The sequence below is a fragment of the Myotis lucifugus genome, unplaced genomic scaffold (assembly GCF_000147115.1).
Source record: "Myotis lucifugus unplaced genomic scaffold, Myoluc2.0 scaffold_584, whole genome shotgun sequence".
Taxonomy (NCBI): Eukaryota; Metazoa; Chordata; class Mammalia; order Chiroptera; family Vespertilionidae; genus Myotis; species Myotis lucifugus.
In genome coordinates, this window is record NW_005871632.1 from 365,099 (window position 1) to 385,249 (window position 20,151).

A 20,151-nucleotide genomic window follows, 5' to 3' on the forward strand; every position below is an offset into this window, starting at 1 on the left:
TTTTCTTTTCCTTGTTTTATTGTGGTAAAATACACATAACATAAAATTCATCATCTTAACCATTTTCAGGTATACAGCTTAGTAGCGTTGAGTATATTTACATTGTAGAGAAATAGATCTCCAGAACTTTCTCAGCTGGCAAATTTGAAACAACAAATTCATTAAACATCACTTCCTTTTTACCATAAGCCCCTGGTAACCACCATTCTACTATCTGTTTTTCTGAGTTTGACTACTCTAGATACCTCATATAGGTAGAATCATATACGTATATTTGATTGTCATATAGGACTGTCTTATTTCACTTAACAAAGGCTCATCCATGTTGTAACACGTGTCAGGATTCACTTCCCTTTTAAGGCTGAGAATATTCCCTTGTATTGCCCACATTTTGTGTGTCCATTCCTGTCAGTGGACATTTGGGTCACTTCCACCGTTTGGCCGTTGTAAATAACACTGCTCTCTTTGAGGTGTTGTATTTTTGTTTTGTTTTTATTTTATAGGGTATGATGCAGTATCTCATTGTGGTTTTAGATTTGTCTTTTCTTTCTTTAAACAGTTTCTTGAGGTATTATTTACATAAGATTCACCCTCTGTGACAGTTAAATAATTTTTAGTAAATTCATATTTACTGAAGTTTTGCAACCATCGCTACCATTCCGGTTAGAACATTTCCGTCATCTGCAGGCATTCCCTCTCATCCATTTGCAGTCAATCCCATTTGCCTACCTGGACCTTAAAGGTCACCTCAGATATACTTCCTGTTTCTATAGTTTTGCTTTTTCTAGAAATTTCATATAAACAGAATAATATAATATGTAGTCTTTTACTTCTGGGTCTTTCATTTAGCATAATATTTTTGAGGCTTATCGATGTTGTAGCAAGTATCAATAGTTCATTCCTTTTCAATACTGAAAATACCCCATTGTACAAATAGACATGTTTTATTTATCTCTCACCAGTTGATGGACATTTGGCTCATAACAGTTTTTTACTTTTATGAAAAACACTGCTATGAACATTCGCGTCTTTGTATGGACACATGTTTTCATTTATTTCGGGTGGATACCTAGGACTAGAATTACTGGGTCATACAGGGTAAGTGTATGTTTAAATTTTTAAGAAATTGCCAAACTGTCTTTGAACGTGGCTTTACCATGTTACGTTCCCACCAGCAATACACCAGAGTTCCAGTTTCTTCACTTTTCACTAACACTTGGCATATTGTTATTCTTTTGAATTATAGCCTTCCTAGTTAGTGAACAGTGGTATCTTTTTTAAAAAATATATTTTATTGTTTTTTTACAGAGAGAAAGGGAGAGGGATAGAGAGTTAGAAACATCGACCAGCCGCCTCCTGCACATCCCCCACTGGGGATGTGCCTGCAACCAAGGTACATGCCCTTGACCGGAATCGAACCTGTGACCTTTCAGTCCGAAGGCCGACGCTCTATCCACTGAGCCAAACCGGTTAGGGCAGTGGTCGGCAAACTGCGGCCCCTTGAGTGTGGCTCTTCCACAAAATACCACGTGCGGGCGTGCACGTACAGTGCGATTGAAACTTGGTGGCCATGCTCAAGGGGCCAAAGAGCCGCAAGTGGCTCGGGAGCCGCAGTTTGCCGACCACTGGGTTAGGGCAGCAGTGGTATCTTATTGTGGCTTTAATATGCATTTCTCCAATAGCTAATAATGTTTAGCACCTTTTCATGTACATGTAAGCCGTTCATGTATCTTCTTTGGTATAATTGTCTATTTAGATCTTTTGCCCATTTAAAAGAAATGCTTAAATCACATTTTTATTTTACAGTAGTTTTATTAGGTTTACAGAAATGTTGCAGATAGGATAGAGAGTTTCCATATACCCTGCACTGTTCTCTTGTTAACTCTTTACAAAGGAACCAGTATTGATATTATAATTATCCTAATTCCATGTTTTATTGGTATTTTATTAGTATTATCCTAAGTAAAATAAGTCAGATAAAAAAAGAACAGTACTGTATGATTTTATTTATTTATATACTAGAGGCCCTGTGCACTGATTCGTGCACGGTGGGGTCCCTCGGTCTGGCCTATGGGGATCAGGCCGAAACCGGCACTCTGACATCTCCCAAGGGATCCCGGATTGCGAGAGGGCGGTTCTCAGGTGACACACCCCGGAATCGGGCTCCCTCCTCTCTGGTTCCGGGTGTGTCACCCGAGAACCGCAGCTGCCAAGTCACCGCAGCTCAGCAGCTCCTGTGTTGAGCGTCTACCCCCTGGTGGTCAGTGTGCGTCATAGCTACTGGTCAGATGATCGAACGGTCGGATGGTCGCTTAGGCTTTTATATATATAGATGCGATCTTTAAAAAAAACCCACAAATGAACAAACAAAACAAAAATAAACTAGATACGAAGAACAGATTGGTAGTTACCAGATGGGAAGAGGGTTGGAGCTAGGGTGAAATGAGTTAAGGGGGTCAGTTGTATGGTGAAGAATAGGCACTAGACTTTTGGTGATGATCACTTTGTAGTGTATACAGACGTTGAATTATAATGTTGTCCACCTGAGACTTACATAATGTTATATACCAATTTTATCTCAATTATTTTTTTAAAGTGAAAAAATTGGGGAGTGGAAGTCGTGGTACTCCAGTTCATTATGATTACTAAAAATTTATTTTTGAAAAGTAATAATTCTTATTACTGGAGAAATCTGCTTTATTTTTTTAGCTTTATTTCTTCCCTAGTCAAACCTAGGGTATACCCATAATATAATTTTATGTGGACATTGAGCCTCAGAATTATATTCATTGAATGGAATTTCTTAATAGGATGTGTATTCTGTGATCTGATTCCAATTAAGAATAATCTGAATATTTCTTAGCACCTTTACAGGTTTTTATATTGCCCAGCTGAGTTTACCACCTACTGAATTTGCCCTTTTATTCTTAAACGTCAAACCTGTCTACATATTTCTACCAAATTAATCTTCTTGAATCACTGCCTTTGTCATATTACTTCCCTGTTCAAAACTCTACAAAACTTCACTGCCTGTAGAATTAAGGAGGCACTCCTCTTGCTGGAATTCAAGGCTCTGTGTATCCGGACCCACCTTACTTTTTGAATCTTATCTTCTGCTGCTAAATTCATGTAGTACAAAGCCTCTGCTCTGGTTAGACCTACCTCCTTTCTTCCCTTTAAAACTTTTTTATCCTTTCCTGCCCCTCTGAGCTAGCTCATGATGTCTAGCCCAACTACCCCTTTAACTGAATGCCCTTCTTGCCTCTTTTAGACTCCACGTTTTGTGTATCCACAAGCCAGGCTTAAATTCTGTTCTATCCATAAAACCTTCAAAACCTGAAGCTGCTAACTCATATGGATCTCTCCTTTCCTTCCTTAGTTCCTTTAGCTCTTGTGGGTTTGTCAGTCATTTGGGCACCCAGTGAAAGGCTGTCTCCTGTAAGGACTTGTTAAGTACGTATTGGACCTGGACATCCTGAAGATGTCCTTTGCGACATCAGCTTCTTAAGGCCTGGGACTGTGTGTTCTTAGTGCCTGGCACATTGTGGGTATTTGTGGGACTAATCTCTACTGACATGGAGCACAGTGGTAAATTCTAGTTGAATTACATTAAATTTGGCGATTTTCATGTAGTCCCTCTTTTCAAGGTCACATTATAGGACCTTGCTTGTTTATTTGATGACTTTGCTGATCTTATAAAGCATTAGAAGGCAATCAAAGAGAGGTCATTCACATTGTAAAAACTGTATTTTTTCAAAATGAGCTTTTGGGCAAAATTCTTACGTTACAACTTAAAAATATCCTAGAGCTCAAGATGAGGTCAAAATAAGGCATCTTCTCCTTTGGTAAAGTAACCTTTCCCTTTTGTCTTACTTATTTTTTCTCTTGGATAATGTTAATGGGACCATCGTATGGATAAAACTGAATACCTTGCCTCCAAGCATGAATTCAAGGAAATAGTCTGCTAAATTGTATTGAATAATCTTCCTTCTTAGTTTTTCACCTTTTTAGCAGAATTTTTTTTGGAATTTAAATGACTTCTTTATTCTCTTTAGTCATTTCTTCCAAGTTGTCACCAACTCATGTTTAATTCTCTGTAAGCCCTACTGTTAGCTTTCACTTATTTCCAGTGTCCAGTTTATCACAAGAAAAACATTATTTAAAAAAAATTTTGATTTCAGAGAGGAAGGGAGAGGGAGAGACAGATAGAAACATCAATGATGAGAGCGAATTATCGTTCTGCTGCCTCCTGTATGCCCCACACTGGAGATCAAGCCCACAACCCAAGCATGTGCCCTGACCGGGAAACTGTGACCTCCTGGTTCATAGGCCGACACTCAACCACTGAGCCACACTGGCCAGGGAGAAAAACATTCTTGTTAAGAGCTTCTCCATAGAGTTTCTTGAGATGAATATTTAACATCTTCATTTTGGGAAGTTGATTAAGCTGTGATTGATGTTGTCTGTGCGAGCTCAGCCCTTCTGAGAACTTAAAAATATAAAACTGGTATAAAATGGAAGGATAAAAATCTTGCTGGCAGATTGAATGTGGAATATTAGAGAAAAAGAGAAGTCAGTTTAGCCTGAACGGCTAGAATAGAGATGAGGAAATCTATAGTTTGGGTAGAATGAGAGCTCCATTTTGGACCCGTTGAGTTTTTTTGTTTGTTTGTTTGTTTTTGTTTTATGCTCACATATAAGTTTGGAAGCCGTTCATGGGACATGTGTGGCTTGGAAATATTGGCAAGTTAAAGATGATCTTTAGATAGAGAAAACATGGAAGGTTCAAACCCTGTTACTTAGCGTCTTACTTCTTTAAGTGATTGTTCAGTTAATTGATTTCAGTTATTTCCCTAATATTCACATAAGACTTTCAGGGGGTATTTGATGTTTTCAGATATTATTGAATATCCTGATAGAGCTGAGATTTCTTTTTTGGCCCAAGTGTCTGAACAATTTTTCTAAACATCCTCTGTATGTTTAAAAAGATTCTAAGATTATTGAGTGCAGTGTTCCCTATATTCCCATTAGATCAAGCTTATTAATTATGTGTGTAGAAAAGATTAAATTCAATTTTTAAAATAAAAATGCATTAAGTGATTATAGATGAAAATGCCAGCTGCCTTCATATAACGGGAGAAGCATGTGGTAAGTTCTCCACTGAGAGCAGTAGATACAGAGGCATTGTTTGGAAGCAGTTTGGACAGAAATGACCATGATATCCTCTGGAGAACTGTGTGGTGACTCAGAGAACCTTTAGTTATGATAAAGGCAGTGATGACAAAGATGCATTTAAAGAGTTCGGATGACACTGAGTCATGAAAGTGAAAAAAGTTATATTTTTAATTTATTGCAGGGGTGGGGAACCCTTTTTCTGCCAAGGGCCACTTGGATATTTATAACATCATTCGTGGGCCATACAAAATTATCAACTTAAAAATTAGCCTGCTGTATTTGGTCGAACATTTAACTAACTTTCCCGAATGCCTTGGCAGGGCCAGACCAAATGATTTCGTGGGCCTTACACCCCCGATTGATTGTGATCTTAAATGTTATAAGTAGCAATGAAGGAAGGAAAGAAATAGGATAAATATAAGTACAAATGGCCGCAAGCTTTTATATATTCTTTTCTTTTTAAAAATACCAGGGGAAGCAACCCCAAATATAAGGTGATTTTTTCCCCAAGAAAGGATCTCCAAAAATGAACTTGATCATGTCAGCTTAAATGAAGCAAATCAAATGTAGGTGCACTGGGCTAAGTTAAATGAAAAAGTACTAGTGGATCCAAGAGTTCACCATCTTAGACATGAAAAATACCCTAGACCCTTCTAATACATCATCAAAGTCGTTTTCAGCTTACAGTTTACAGCAGCATCCGTTAGCTTTCTGTGACTGCGTCCATTTGTCATTTTCCCCAACTTTAAGTGGGGACAGGAGAAACAGTGAAGAGTGGAGAAGCTGTGAGAGGAACTGTCAGCTGTACTTCTACTCTGAGCATTCCAGCGCTGCAATGAGAACAGTGGCATGGGTGCGGAATGGAGCTCCAGGAGTGGCAGGAATACCCGTTAGGTCAGTGGTTCTCAACCTTCCTAACGCCGCGACCCTTTAATACAGTCCCTCATGTTGTGGGGACCCCCAATTTCATTGTTACAAATTGAACATAATTAAAGCATAGTGATTCATCACAAAAACAATATGTAATTATATATGTGTTTTCCGATGGTCTTAGGCGACCCCTGTGAAAGGGTCATTCAACCCCCAAAGGGGTCGCGACCCACAGGTTGAGAACCGCTGGGTTAGATAGCTGCTGTAAAAGCCTTCAGAATCTATTGATCAATTCTTGCACAGTGTTTAGACTGAGAAACTTTTTCAGAGTCACTAATTTCAGATATTAATTAGGGATTTCTGTGTAGCTAGAGAGAGTAATGGATAATTTATGAATAGCTCTGAACCTTTTAACACATAGCAAAATAGACTCCTTTGAAAGGTTTGTAAAAAGTTTGAAATCAGGAAGTATGTATCCTCCAGTTTTGTTCGCTTTGAAGATTGTTTTGGATGTTCTTTGTGTCTTGCATTTCCGTGTGGATTTAGGATCAACTTGTCAAGTTCTGCAAAAAAGGCAGCTATAATTTTATAGGGATTGCAGAGAATCTGTAGATCAGTTTGGGAAATTACCACTATTTCAATAATATTACGTTTTCTATTCCTTGAACATAGGATGTGTTTCCACTTATTTAGGCCTTTAATTTTTTTCAGTGATGTTTTGTAATTTTCAGTGTACAAATCTTGCATTTCCTGATTGGATTTATTTCTAAGCATTTTATTCTTTTTGATGCTATTATAAATGAAATTTTTTCTTAATTTTATTTTCAGATTGTTCATTGCTAGTAAGTAGAAATACAACTGTTTTGTTTATATTGCCCTTGTGTCTTGTAGCTTTGTTGAACTTGCTTATTAGCTCTAGGGTTTTCTATATATGCATTCACATCACCTGTAAATATATATAGTTTTACTTCCTTTACAATTTGGATGTCTTTTATTTCTTTTTCTTGACTAATTGTTATCCACCCTCTTTTATTTCTTTTTCTTGACTAATTGTTATCCACCCTCATTACTGAAATTTGGCTGGATTTAAAGTCTAGCAAAAGTTGTTTTCTCTTCATCCTTTGAAGATATTATTCCTTTATTATCTTGTAACCAATTTGCTAATAACAATCTGATTCTCCTTCCTTTCTGTTGAATTTCTCATATTTTTCTGGTAACTTTTAGGATCCTGTATAATAAAAGGGTGGTATGTAAATTGACCGAACGGCGGTGGAACGACCAGAATGCCTGCGGCCCCTCCCCCAGCCAGCCCCACCCCCTATTGAGCCCCCCTCCCCTGATCGGGAGTGGGGCCGGCAAACTGCCTGCGACCCCTTGCCCCAGCTGGCCTCACCCACAGCTCCTCACCCCAGCTGACCCACCCCTGATGGTCAGGTGGGCTGGCTGTACCCCACCAGTGCACGAATTTGTGCATCGGGCCTCTAATTTTCTTTATAACACTGATAATCTGAAGTTTTACTATAGTCTGTCTGGATGTGAGCTTTTTTGTTGTTCTATTTAGTTTGTTTTAACACTCAGAAGATTCTTACTCTGTGTAGGCTCATGTCATTCATCAGCTCTGAAATATTCTCAGCCATTATCTGTTTCAGATACCATTGCCTTTTCTCCAATCCCTTTGGTCTCTCTGGAACTCTGAGACATAAACTTTAAAACACAGTTTAGCTCTCAAGTGTCTTAACTAAAAAAAAAAAAAAGTACTATCAATCTTTAGTTGTATTTAGTCTTATATTCAGCATATCTCTAAGTTTTTAAAATCTCAATAATTATAATTTTCATTTTTTCAATCCTTAGTTATTTTTCAGAACATTTTATGGATGCTAGTCTGTCCTTTAGGTGCCTGAGGATATTAAGTATACTCATTTTAAAGAGTTTTTTAGATGCTCTGTTTTCTCTGGGTGTTTGGGGGTGTGTGTTTAAGTCCCAGCCTCTCCAGAGGCGGCCCTGGTGTTTGGTTCGTGGCAGCTCAGCACGGCCCTGGACGCCACGATGGCTCCTTGTCTATTTTCTTCCTTGGGGTGCGGGGATAAATACTTCTTTATTTTATTAGGCTTAAAGAGAGTTAAGCCTTTTTGTTTTAATTCTAGCTATGCATACTTCAACTTATTTTTATAGCTTTAAATCATTTTTCTTTATACAGGAGGGTGAGCTCTTAGCATGTGCTCAATCTGCCTCCTTGAACCAGAAGTTCCTCAACCGCTCCTCCAACTGATTTAAAATTCACTGTCATAGCACTGTCTCCAAAGGTCTCTGTGGGGCCTTTTTTGCAGAGACTTTGATATACATTCAATGAAATGGTGTGTGGTTTTTTATTCCCTTGGCAAACTTCCTAATGTGTTAGAGCATTTAAAATTACTTGTAGATTCTTTTGGTCTAGAAATGAAATACCACGACTGATTTTACAGGCATAGTTGGCCTGATGCATTTGGTCCATATGAGAAGTACTGCTGCTGTCATGTGTTCGGGTATATTCCTGAGAATATTATTCAGCCATCATTACCCCTCCTACTCAAGAATTTTGGCCTCCCCAAATGGCCTGTTAGCTATCTTCCTTAGAATTCCTTGTTAGGACATCTTTTCCATTTAAAATTCAGTTCAGGTGAGCCCTTCCCCAGTTTGCACTTTTAAATAGATTGGAATGGAAAATAAATTCATAAAATTTCATTACTGAATCAATAATTGCTGAGCACCCACTGCGTGCCGTTACGATGTAGGTACACATGTGAACACAGTGGTAGAACAAACCCATGGGCTCTGCCATCATGAAGCTCACAGCCTCTTGAGTGAGACCAGTTAAAAAGCAAACACTAGATATATGTAATTGCAAATTGTGAAAGGACATTAAAAGGAAAGAACCAGGTATGATGCGTAAGGACAGCAGAGACTGCTAATGTAAACGCTGTGGTGAGGAGAGGTGTTCTCAGACTCGCCGAAGCAGCAGTGGGCATGGTGCTTGTGAAGTTGTGTGCGGAGCAGACGCCGAGAGGAGGCCGGGCCTGATGTGCCTGCTCTCCTCTGTGGTTACTGAAGCAATTCGTGGAATCCTTTGATGCCCGGGGAACAACATGTGAAAACCACTGTTCTAGAACCAGCCCTCTTCCTTTCACAGGTCAGTGTAGCTGAGGCACAAAGGGCTTCTTTGTCCAGGTCCCGTAACCTGCTTAGTAGCAGGATTGGAACAGGACCCCGATTCTCCCAACGGGTGTTCTTTCCACTCTCTGCTGCTTCTTCGCCCCCTGTGATGTGCTTTCATTATAAAAGGGAGGTATTTTAGTCTCAAGTGTCCTGTAGGGTTTTTCCCCATGCAATTAATCTTGTCCACTGTTGTTGGCGTTGCCCTTCACATTCTGTGCTCTGCTCCCCCCTCAATATCCTTGGAGTTTGTCGCCTTGAAAGATATTATCCCGCCGCTATTTTGTTTTTACTATATTTCCAATGTCATATGAATCAACTCTTTCATTTTCTGCCAAGCATCCGAACACCTGCATCTATTTTATTCTGTAGCTTTTTTATCATTGATGTCAGCGTGTTTATATTAACCAGTTAGCTGTCTGATTGGTTGGGTTGTCTTTTTCACCTCTCATTTATCTAAGCAAATGGTAGAATTCTTTTGCAGACCCTTGGGTTGTTAGTCTGGGTTTCATTTAGACTTCCCTATTTTTAGTGTAAATATTTAGATATCCTTTGCCTTTTTTGTTTTGTTTTGTTTTACTATGGCAGAAAAGTCCAAGGGCCTGTGTTTGAACAGAGTCGCATATTTGCCCAGAACACTTGGAAAGTATAAGGAAGTAGTGAACATTAAGACAGAGTGGGAAACTGAGGCTGTAGTGTTTAGGCAATGACCACAGAGAGGAAGATGTTAGTCTTAATTTGGGAGACTGGTAGAGAATTGATGGTTTGGGGCACAATGGTGACATATGAGAGCCATGCTTAGAAAAGTAATTGTGGCCATGAGAAATCAGACCAGTAACAATGGGAAGGTTCTCTGGACTAATGGAAAACTTGCAATATTTGCTACACTAGCGGAAGGCAGGCTGAAATGTGTTGATGGCGGTGGAGCTGGAGACCGGGAGCAGATAGATTTAAGTGCTACTGAGTAGATCCTATATAATAAAAGCCTAATATGCTAAGTGTCCGGTTGTCCAGTGGGCCGTTCAACCAATCAAAGCGTAATATGCTAATGATATGCTAAGGCCACTCAACCACTCGCTAAGACGTGCACTGACCACCAGGGGGCAGACAGTCAACCGGTCAACCAGTGGCTATGACATGCACTGACCACCAGGAGGCAGATGCTCCAATTGGTAGGTTAGCTTGCTGCTGGGGTCTGGCCGATCAGGACTGAGCGAGATAGGCTGGACACACCCTGGAGCCCTCCCGTGGTCCCTCCCCAGCTGGCCAACCAGTGGGGTCCCTTAGCCTGGCCAGCGCCCTCTCGCAATCTGGGACCCCTCAGGGGACATCAGAGCCGGTTTCAGCCCGATCCCACAGGCTAGGCCCAGGGACCCCACTGGTGCACAAATTTGTGCACTGGGCCTCTGTGAAATTGATAAGAGGCCACAGGATGACTCTGAGTGTCAGGCATTCTCATCCTGTGGGTGCCCTGCTAGAGGTGTCCCTGAAATCCCACTCAGCAGGACACCCTGTCTAGCTGTCTGTTTCAGCCACCCCCTGGTGAACTGCCTTTATGAATTAAGGAGCTCTTTGCATCAAAGGGGTAGGCACCCACCACCGCCCTATTTTTTTTTCCTCACTCTGCTTGCATTTCCACTAACTCCTCTTCAACAACAAAAAATCAAGCCTTACTACTCCTCCCTACGTCCCAGTCACTACCTACCTGGCAGACACAGTACTGCAGGTGCTTTCTTATCAAGCAGTTGGCAATTAGGAGAAGCCCTGGGAGAGGAGGTGGGGGTGCTCCCTAACGTCCCCACCAGAATGGAATTGCTGTCCCGGTTAACTGGGCCACTGGATTCTATTGCAAGAGGGTGTGTGTCATGTTTAAGCTTCTGAGGAGGGGTACCTGCTCTGCTTGCTGCATCTGCTTTCCTGTAATCGGCGGCCTTCGACCGCGTGATGGGCCGGCCGGCGGAGTGCAGACGTGTGCTGCCTTCTAACCAGTCGTTCCCTCGTACCCGCTCTTTCCCAAAATGCTCTGTAGGATCAGCTACCTTGCAGAGAAGATTCTTCGTCATGTGATTGTTCTGTTTCCTTAGAGACAATAGCAGTGTAATGCATTAAGGCCAGATCCGTAGAGAAAGAAGCAGCACTTGCTACAGAATGTAAAGGTTTGGTAGCTTTTCCTGCCTTTATGTTTTTACTGCTTGAGCTGCTGGGCTAATGATGATGGTGTTTGTTTTTTTGGTAGGATTCTAGAGCCTCTGGAATTTCTCAGGCAATTATTTTAAAAGGGGAAAGTCCACTGTATCTTTTTCTGTGTGGCTAATTGTATGAAACATGAGAGTCAGCTTGTTTTCTCTAATAATGTGTTTGTTTCCATTTTTAAAAAACAAGTTTCAGTCCTGACCATATAAACGGTCAGAAAATGACACTGCATCATTCATTTCCTTGACCTCTCCGTGAGCAGTAACTTACTGAAATATTTACGTTGTCATCTTTTCTCATCTTTCTAGAAACACAGGAGTCAGTGTCAATATAAAGTATTGACAACTTCCTCTCTAAGTTTAACGAGCAAGGAGAACAAAGGGATTATTCATCGTGGAAAGGCTCTTAAAATAGTACATTCCTGTTGACTTTTATCTGTTTTTGTAAGGCCCTTTGCCTGTTTTTCAATATTATAATATTAAACTGAGTGATGCTACTAAATAATTGGCAAATAATTGTCTCATTTACAATTCTATCCTTTTTCAGAGCTAGAGTGAGATACTGGGTTCCTCTAGGTCAGCGGTTCTCAACCTGTGGGTCGCGACCCTTTGGCAGTCGAACGACCCTTTCACAGGGTCGCCTAAGACCATCCTGCATATCAGATATTTACATTACGATTCATAACAGTAGCAACATTACAGTTATGAAGTAGCAACGAAAATAATTTTATGGTTGGGTCACAACATGAGGAACTGTATTTAAAGGGCCAGAAGGTTGAGAACCACTGCTCTAGGTGCTGTTTCATGGTGAAATTTCTACATAAGAATGCGATTGTGATAAACCTTTCCTTCCAGAAAAATATTTCATTATAAGTCTTATATCACAAATGGCTCTTAAACTAGAAGAAGCAGGAAGTGAGGCATGTCTGCCTATTAATAGGTCTTTTTTACATTAATGAGTTAATTGCCACATGATTAGTAGTTCCTTTTGGAATTTTTAAATCTTTTCTGTCGATTAATACCTTGTAAATGGCCAATAAAGTAAAATGTACTTCCTTGGAAGTCTGATAAACCTCATTGTCAGTATGTAACATGGTGTTTAGTATCTACATTTCCAGTACTATTTTGTTATTTTCTTTACCTTATGGTTTTCCAAAGGCAGTTTTGTTTGCCTGTTTGTTTAATTTTTTGTCTTTGTCCAATAACCGTGAACCTAATGGAGTAACAGGAAATGGTTGGTCTGATACACAGGAATAAATAAAGCAAAGCATCACACGACTCAAGGAGGATAGAAATGATCCACCGTTGTCTTAACTCTTGTCCAGAGGCTGGGTGTCTCTTGAGAGACTAATAGAATTATGTAGATTAAAGGGAACTTAGAATCTGCCCTCTGTGATATTTCACCAGAGCTACAGTGTGCCATTATTACAGAGCCATCTCAATCCCATGCATCTTCATCATAATGGAATAATTAGATAAGCTGGCTTTCTTATCAGATCGTGTAGAGCTTCAGTGTCAGGACCTGGGACTGGGTTTACAGGCTACTGATTTTGGAAGGAAGTGACGAAGAAGAGAGAAACCTTTGTTCTAAAGCTGTATTCACCCGGCTGGTCTCCAGCAGAGGTCCAGCAGGGCCTGGATCCCAGTCGCTCTCTGCAGCCTTTCTCCTGGGAACAGTACCCTCTTCTTTGGAGACTGGGTCCTCCCTCAGCCCTAACCATGTTTTGCTAAGAGGACTGCCAACCACAGTAGCAGGCCCTCTGTCTACCGGAGTGGGCCCATGACTCCAGGCAGATCTGAGTGTTTTCTGGCAACTTCAGATTGGAATGAGGAAGAGGTTTCTTCCTGCAGTGGTGAAGCTGCAGTGTGTTAGGCAGAAGCTGTTTCTTGCTGAAGGTATAAAGCTGTGAGATCTGCATAGACTCTAACCCAAAATGAGATCTCAGCAAAAATAACAGCCACTGTCAATGTCCTGGTGACATTCCAGGGGCCTGGAAGCCCACTGCACCTCACCTTTCATGAAGCTTAGTTGTGAATTTAATTATGATACCAAGTAAATTCCTCCCCTCCCCCAGGCTAGTTCAAGTTAGACTTGAAGCCAATGGTTCTAAAGTGGGCAATGGTTCTCAAACTTGAGAATTTACTCTTCCCTGAACACTCCAATCTGAAAAATTTGGATAATAGAGATGCCTGGGTTAGGATGGTGAGTCTGTGGACTTGATCTATTCAGTAGCTTTAGAGCCAGATAAAGTGGACTGGTTCTGCCACTTACTAGCTTTGTGACCTTGATCATGTTAATTGTCCTCTTTGACCTTCATTTCTTTATTTGTAAAACTAGAGGCCCAGTGCACGAATTCGTGCACCAGTAGGGTCCCTCGCCTGGCCTGCGGGATCGGGCCAAAACCAGCTCTCTGACATCCCCCAAAGGGTCCCAGATTGCAAAAGGGTGCCGGCCAGGTGGAGGGACCCCACCGGTGCACGATCAGGGCTGGGTAGGGCCGTGGGGGGTTGGCCAGCTGGGGAAGGACCACGGAAGGGCTCCAGGGCGTGTCTGGCCTGTCTCACTCAGTCCTGATCGGCCGCACCCCAGCAGCAAGGTAACCTACCAGTCGCAGCATCTGCCTCCTGGTGGTCAGTGCATGTCATAGCAACTGGTCGACCGGCTGACTGTCTGCCCCCTGGTGGTCAGTGCATGTCATAGTGAGCAGTTGAGTGGCCTTAACATATCATTAGCATATTACGCTTTGATTGGTTGAATGGCCAACCGGATGACCGGACACTTAGCATATTAGGCTTTTGTTATATAGGATAGGAATGCCATCATAAGTTGTAGCAAGAATCAGACAGTGTGTCTGAGGACTTAGCTCAATGCTAACGCAGTGCTCATATTCAACAGATGTTAGTGTATTACTCCTTTCCCCCCAACCCTCTTCAGTGTTCTGAAAGTAAAAAAATATGTGCAAAGTACTCAGCAAATCTTGTACAGACAGACCTTGGAGGTATTGAGGTTTTGGTTCTAGACCACTGCAATAAAGCAAGTATCACAATAAAGCGAGTTGTAATCTTTTTGCTGGTGGAGGGTCTTGCCTTCAATTTGTAAAAAATGCAACATTTGTGAAAGTGCAATAAAACAAAGTACAGTAAAACAAGGTATGCTTCTAACTGTTAACTTCTTAGGGCTTTTTCATATTCTTTTATTTTACTGGTCTTTGGTTCATTTTTTGAAATAATTAAGTTGTAATCTGTGCTATAATTTTATACATTTTTATTGTAAATGATAATTGTTAAGTCAGATTTGACCTAAAAACTGTAATATGTTAAGCCAAAGCTTAAATGCTTATTGTCGAGATGACTGATGCTTTTGAGGACTAATTGTATTATAAACTTCTTGTGGGCAGGGACAGTCTTCAACTTGTTTTTGTTTTTCTCAAAGCCCCTAACAGTACTAGGCATGACTAAGCCATGGATTTTTGTCTGTGTGCTGATCAAGACCTTATTTATCTAAATGGAGTTTATAATAATAAGAAGGGCTTTATAAACATACTTGAAATTTCAGGAGCCATTTCTCTGATAAGAGAGGAGAGAAAGAGCGTAACTTTGGCAAATCTATGAAGAAGGACATTCAGGATAAGTACCTAGTTGATTTGAAAGCAGGGGCTTAGAAGAAGCAAAAGAACAATTTGTTTGAAAGATATGGAAGACCTAAGTAGTTTGACAGGTAAAAGAATGAAGTTGTCTACAGTGTGGGTTTTGACTTTGTCTTAAAGTATGGTGAGATCTGCTACATAACCTTAAAGATGAGAAAGGTATGATCAAAGTAAGTAGGGAAGGTAATTTCAGAAGCCACACAGGTATCTAGGGTTGAAGACAAACTAGTTGGCTGCAAAAATCTTAAGTGATGAAATGTATTTAACTAAAATGATTAAGTACCTCATTGTAAGCATTGTTGTGGGCAAAACAGAAAAGGAATCAAGTAAATGAAAGCATTGGGCATAATAAAACCTTTCCCCCTTTTATGCTAACAGTAATAAACAGACCAAAACATCTGGTAAAGAGTTCCCAAGCGTATGATTGGCAGCTGTCAAGGTAAAAGAGAATTGCAGAATCTTAACCTCTACAAAAAAAATAGTCTGGGAAAAAGAGCAAGGTAATGAGCAAATACTTTTAAAAGTATAGGATAGGGCCTGGCCGGTGTGCCTCAGTGGTTGAGTGTCAACTTATGAACCAGGAGGTCATGGTTTGATTCCCAATCAGGTCACATGCCCAGGTTGTGGGCTCGATCCCCAGTAACGGGTGTGCAGGAGGCAGTCGGTAGGTGGTCCTCTCTCATCATTGATGTTCCTATCTCTCTCTCCCTTCCTTTCCCATCCTCTCTGAAATCAAAATACACACACACACACACACACACACACACACACACACATACACACACACACACATACACACACACACATATACATACACATATTAAAAGTGTAGAGAAGAGGTCTGTCAAAGGGCTTATGGAAAAGTGACGTCTGTCAAAGGGCTTATGGAAAAGTGACAATCCTCACAGGTGCCCAAGATCTCACCTTTCCACTCAGCCTCCAGCGCTGGCTTTGTTCGTGTAGCCCTTTATTCACTTATAATTTTTAAGTAGAAATTTTGTTGAAACAACAACAATATTATACTTTCACATTCTTGGTTAACTACAGACTTTTATCTAGAAAGTGTTTACCCCCGGATCTAAGTCAACTTAGAAAGCCAACACAAGGAATTACAGTTATTGTTGGTCCTGTGTCACACTTTTTTAAAAAATCAGCTGGCTGATAAAATAGATAATTTGCTCTTTAAAATTACATACTTTGTTAGGCTGCAGTGAGGAATTCAAAAGATCTCTGAAATTAAGATTTGATTTTAAAGTCACTGTAATAAATTAGGGAGGTGTACTGGAAGGAAACAGTTTATTCTAGGTTGTCTAGTTTTCCTTGGGGTAGCCTAAAGGTGGTTAAGAATTATCTAAAGGATAATTCTTACCAGACCAAAACATCTGGTGGAGGGTCAGTTAACATATTTTTTTACTTTCAAAAGTTCTTACCAGACCAAAACATGGGAGTTCTGCAAGCAAAGGGTTTGAGTTCACATAGGCCTTTATAGTACAGTTCCAATGATGTGATAGGGGAAAGAATAAATCACGCAAAAACTATACTGTGGGGCTATTATTTTACCTTCCTAGCAACAACTTTACAAGAACTATGATCTAACATCACGCTATTGCTATTAATTTATGGACTAAACAATCTTAAGTAAGTTTTTCCAAAAGTGCAGCAGTCCAAGGTAGTTGAGACACTACACCATAACGATCAAGAACAGACTCAAGAGCTGTCTTGCTTGGGTTCAAATCCTACTTCAGCCACAATTTTGTTGTAACTACAGGTACATTACTTCTCTCCATGCCTTAGTGTCTCCATCTGTAAAATAAATATAACAATAGTATCCACCTTATTGGTGGTTGTGAGGTTTGAGTGAATCATGGGGAATGTTCGGACTGGGTCTGGCACATATTTAACACCTCGCCGGTACGGCTGTTGTTATTAGCGACACTCTTCACTCTTGATTCCATTACTAAGTCACAGATGGAAACTTGCCACGGCTGCAAATACTACAAATATACCTACCAAATATAACAACTAATAATGTCACGATTCTACTCTCAGAGAATAGTCTCACCAAAGCTAAATATAACAGAAAGATCACTTCTTACACACTCTACACAGTCAGCATGGTGCTGACTCATGATCAACAGATATTTCTTGAAAGCCTGCTCCATATGCAGGTACTCGAAATACAATAAAGAAATCACACAAATTTCTTAGTCTGGTAATGGAGATCGTGTAGAGTGATTTGAAATGTTTTCTTTATTTGAGAAAGAGAGAAGGGAGGAAAAACATTTTTTAAATATAAGTGGTCTGTAATTTTAACAAATTACCTGTACAATTAAAACGCTTTTATGTTGTTTCTTGTATGCTTTTTAAAAAATATTTTAAAATTTATTTTTAGAGAGAAAGGAAGAGAGAGGGATAGAGAGATAGAAACATCGATGAGAGAGAAACATCATCAGTCAGCCCCTACTGAGGATCAAGCCCACAACCCAGGCATGTGCCCTCACCGGGAATTGAACCAGTGACCTCTTGGTTCCTGGGTCCATGCTCAACCGCTGAGCTACACTGGCTGGGCTGTATATCTTTTTTTTTTAAGGTGTATTTTCACTTTGCTCATTTATGTCATTGAAATCTTAATAATTTTTGTGAATTTGTGTGAAGATTGTTAATTCTTGCTTTGTCATATTTGTTGAAATAGTTCCTCAAATTTGTATTTTTTCCCTATCCTGATTTTTTTTAATACTTCAAATGAATTGGTCTTTTCCTTCCTAATTTTCATATCAATTTTGAGCTTAGAACATCCTCTCTATCCATAAACCCATATTTTTTGTCCTAATTTATATAATTTAGCATTTACATTAGCTTTTTAACACCCTGGAAATATATTTTTCTTCCTGGGGTGAGGTGATCCTCCTTTGCTAAGACCTTCACCAAAGGAAAATATCGAATATCTGGCGACATGTTGAAGTTTTTCAATAGGTTTTGGATGTTAAAGAAGATCAACAAGACTGATCCGATGAGGGGTGTCAGTTCTGCTCCGTAAGTTTCTGTCTTCACACCTAGAAGCATTGTTTTCAGCTCTGCCTTACAGGAACTGTGAAGACTTTTTAAAGCAGAAAGTCATTTTGGTGTATTAATCCCCTAAGACAACATCTGAGCTGTTGACTTTCACAGTGAATTATGGGTCTAGTGGTAGATATTGTAGTAAAGATCCCCTTTATGTTTTCAAATGTCTCTTTCATCTTGGACTGCAAACACATACCCATTTCCTTATCAAATATGGTAGAAGTTCAGAAGGGGTATGAAATTTGGGGCAGTTAACGAATAGTTTACAGCTTACATTATTGTCTGGTTTTGAATATTAGAAAAGAGGCTTTCATATGTGTGCTGTCACATAATAATTGGACATGATATTTGCCAAGAGATAGAGATGATTATTAAAGACTTTTGAGACATCAGATCAAACAAAATTCTACAAATCATGATATTTTATCACATGGATCCATGTATAAGGAATTAAATTTTTTTCTATTGTCATTTTTTTTTCTCTGAGAATGTCAGAAAGGAAATTGAATACAGTATCTTCAATACCGATACACACTATGTAACTGCATCAGTTTTGAAAGCAACATGAACATGTCCTTATCTTATTTTGGAAATGGGTAGCTAATAATAATATATCAGAGAAGCAAAGTCCATTCTGTTTCCAGGACCAGAATGCCTCTGGTGCCCTCAGGAATGAAAAGCTATGATGCTTTATTTATTTCTTTCATAGGAATTATCTCCTTGTTCCATTTGGACAATTAAGAGAACCACTGGCAAAAATGTAAATTTAGGACTAAAATTAACCCAATCTCTGCGTTCATTTCCATTATTAGTCAACCTAAAACAATTGATTTATTATAACTCAGCAAAGCCAATAGTGTTAATAGGCATGAAAGTTTGGGGGGGAAAGTGCATATCTGTCTGGAAGACAGGTAGTAAGATAAGTAATGCGATGTGAAGTCTAGCTATAAAGGCGTACTTTAATTCTGCATGTCTGACAGATGGCCCTGTCATACACAGGGAGGAACGTGTAACAGTGAGCATAGTGCTGTGGCTTAAAAATCAAGAGGCCCAAATCTGTTCCCTGCAAATTACTTTCTATCTTTGATCCTCTTCATTAAATGGGAAATTATTTAAAAGATTTCCCTACCCAGAAATGAGATTGGTTTTTTAAAAAAGGAAGTGGATAGATAGATGTAGAGATCTATCCATCCATTCCTCTTAACCTTTCCTCTCGGTTCCTTGGCTCTACCTAAAAAAATTTCACTGGAGACTTTATTAGAAAGTACTGTGCATCGTAGCCAGTGTGGCTCATTGAATGGAGCATCGGCCTGTGGACTGAAGGGTCCCAGGTTCAAGACCAGTCAAGAGCACATGCCCAGGTTATGAGCTCGATCCCCAGTGGGGCGTGCAGGAGGCAGCTGATCAATGATTCTCTTTCATCATTGATGTTTCTATCTCTCCCTCTCCCTTCCTCTCTGACATATGTATGTATGAAAGTACTGTGAAATCTATAAAACAATAAAGGTTCTGGTCCCTTAATATTCACCAAGACTTGCTAAGTATAACCTCTACAAAAACATTTTACACAGTTAACTCAGCTCTTAAAGGTAGGAGAAACCAGGAGATAGTTACCAAAATACCTAAATATAAGAGAAGGATTTTGCTGCTTTACTTTCCTGTTTTTTTGATGGACAAATTTCTCTAAAAGAACTTCTTTCCGTTTCAGAGAGGAAGTAAGAGATTTCCCACGAGGAATATTTAGCAATAGCCATGGCTCCAAAGGCAAGAAACCCTTTGTAGCTGCACCGGGCGGGGAGGTGCGCCCCCTGGTGCATCGGAGCTCTGTGTCCTCGGCTTCTCTGCGAGAACCTTCTGGTTGAATTGACTGCGGGCTGGGATATTGATTGACTTCTGCCCCCACCCCCGTGGGTCCCACTGTGCTTATCAGGAATGGTAGTCGGTTCTCTCGCCCTTATCATTCTTTCACTTGTTTCTCCCAGTCACGTTGGTAATTATTAATATAATGTCAATGTCTT

The 20,151-nt window shown here is 40.0% G+C and overlaps 1 protein-coding gene across 7 annotated transcripts in view; it reads left to right on the top strand.

Moving 5' to 3' along the window:
* The window catches only part of DTNB (dystrobrevin beta), a 138,736-nt gene that overhangs the window by 59,166 nt on the left and 59,419 nt on the right, over positions 1 to 20,151 (top strand). The window lies entirely within an intron of this gene.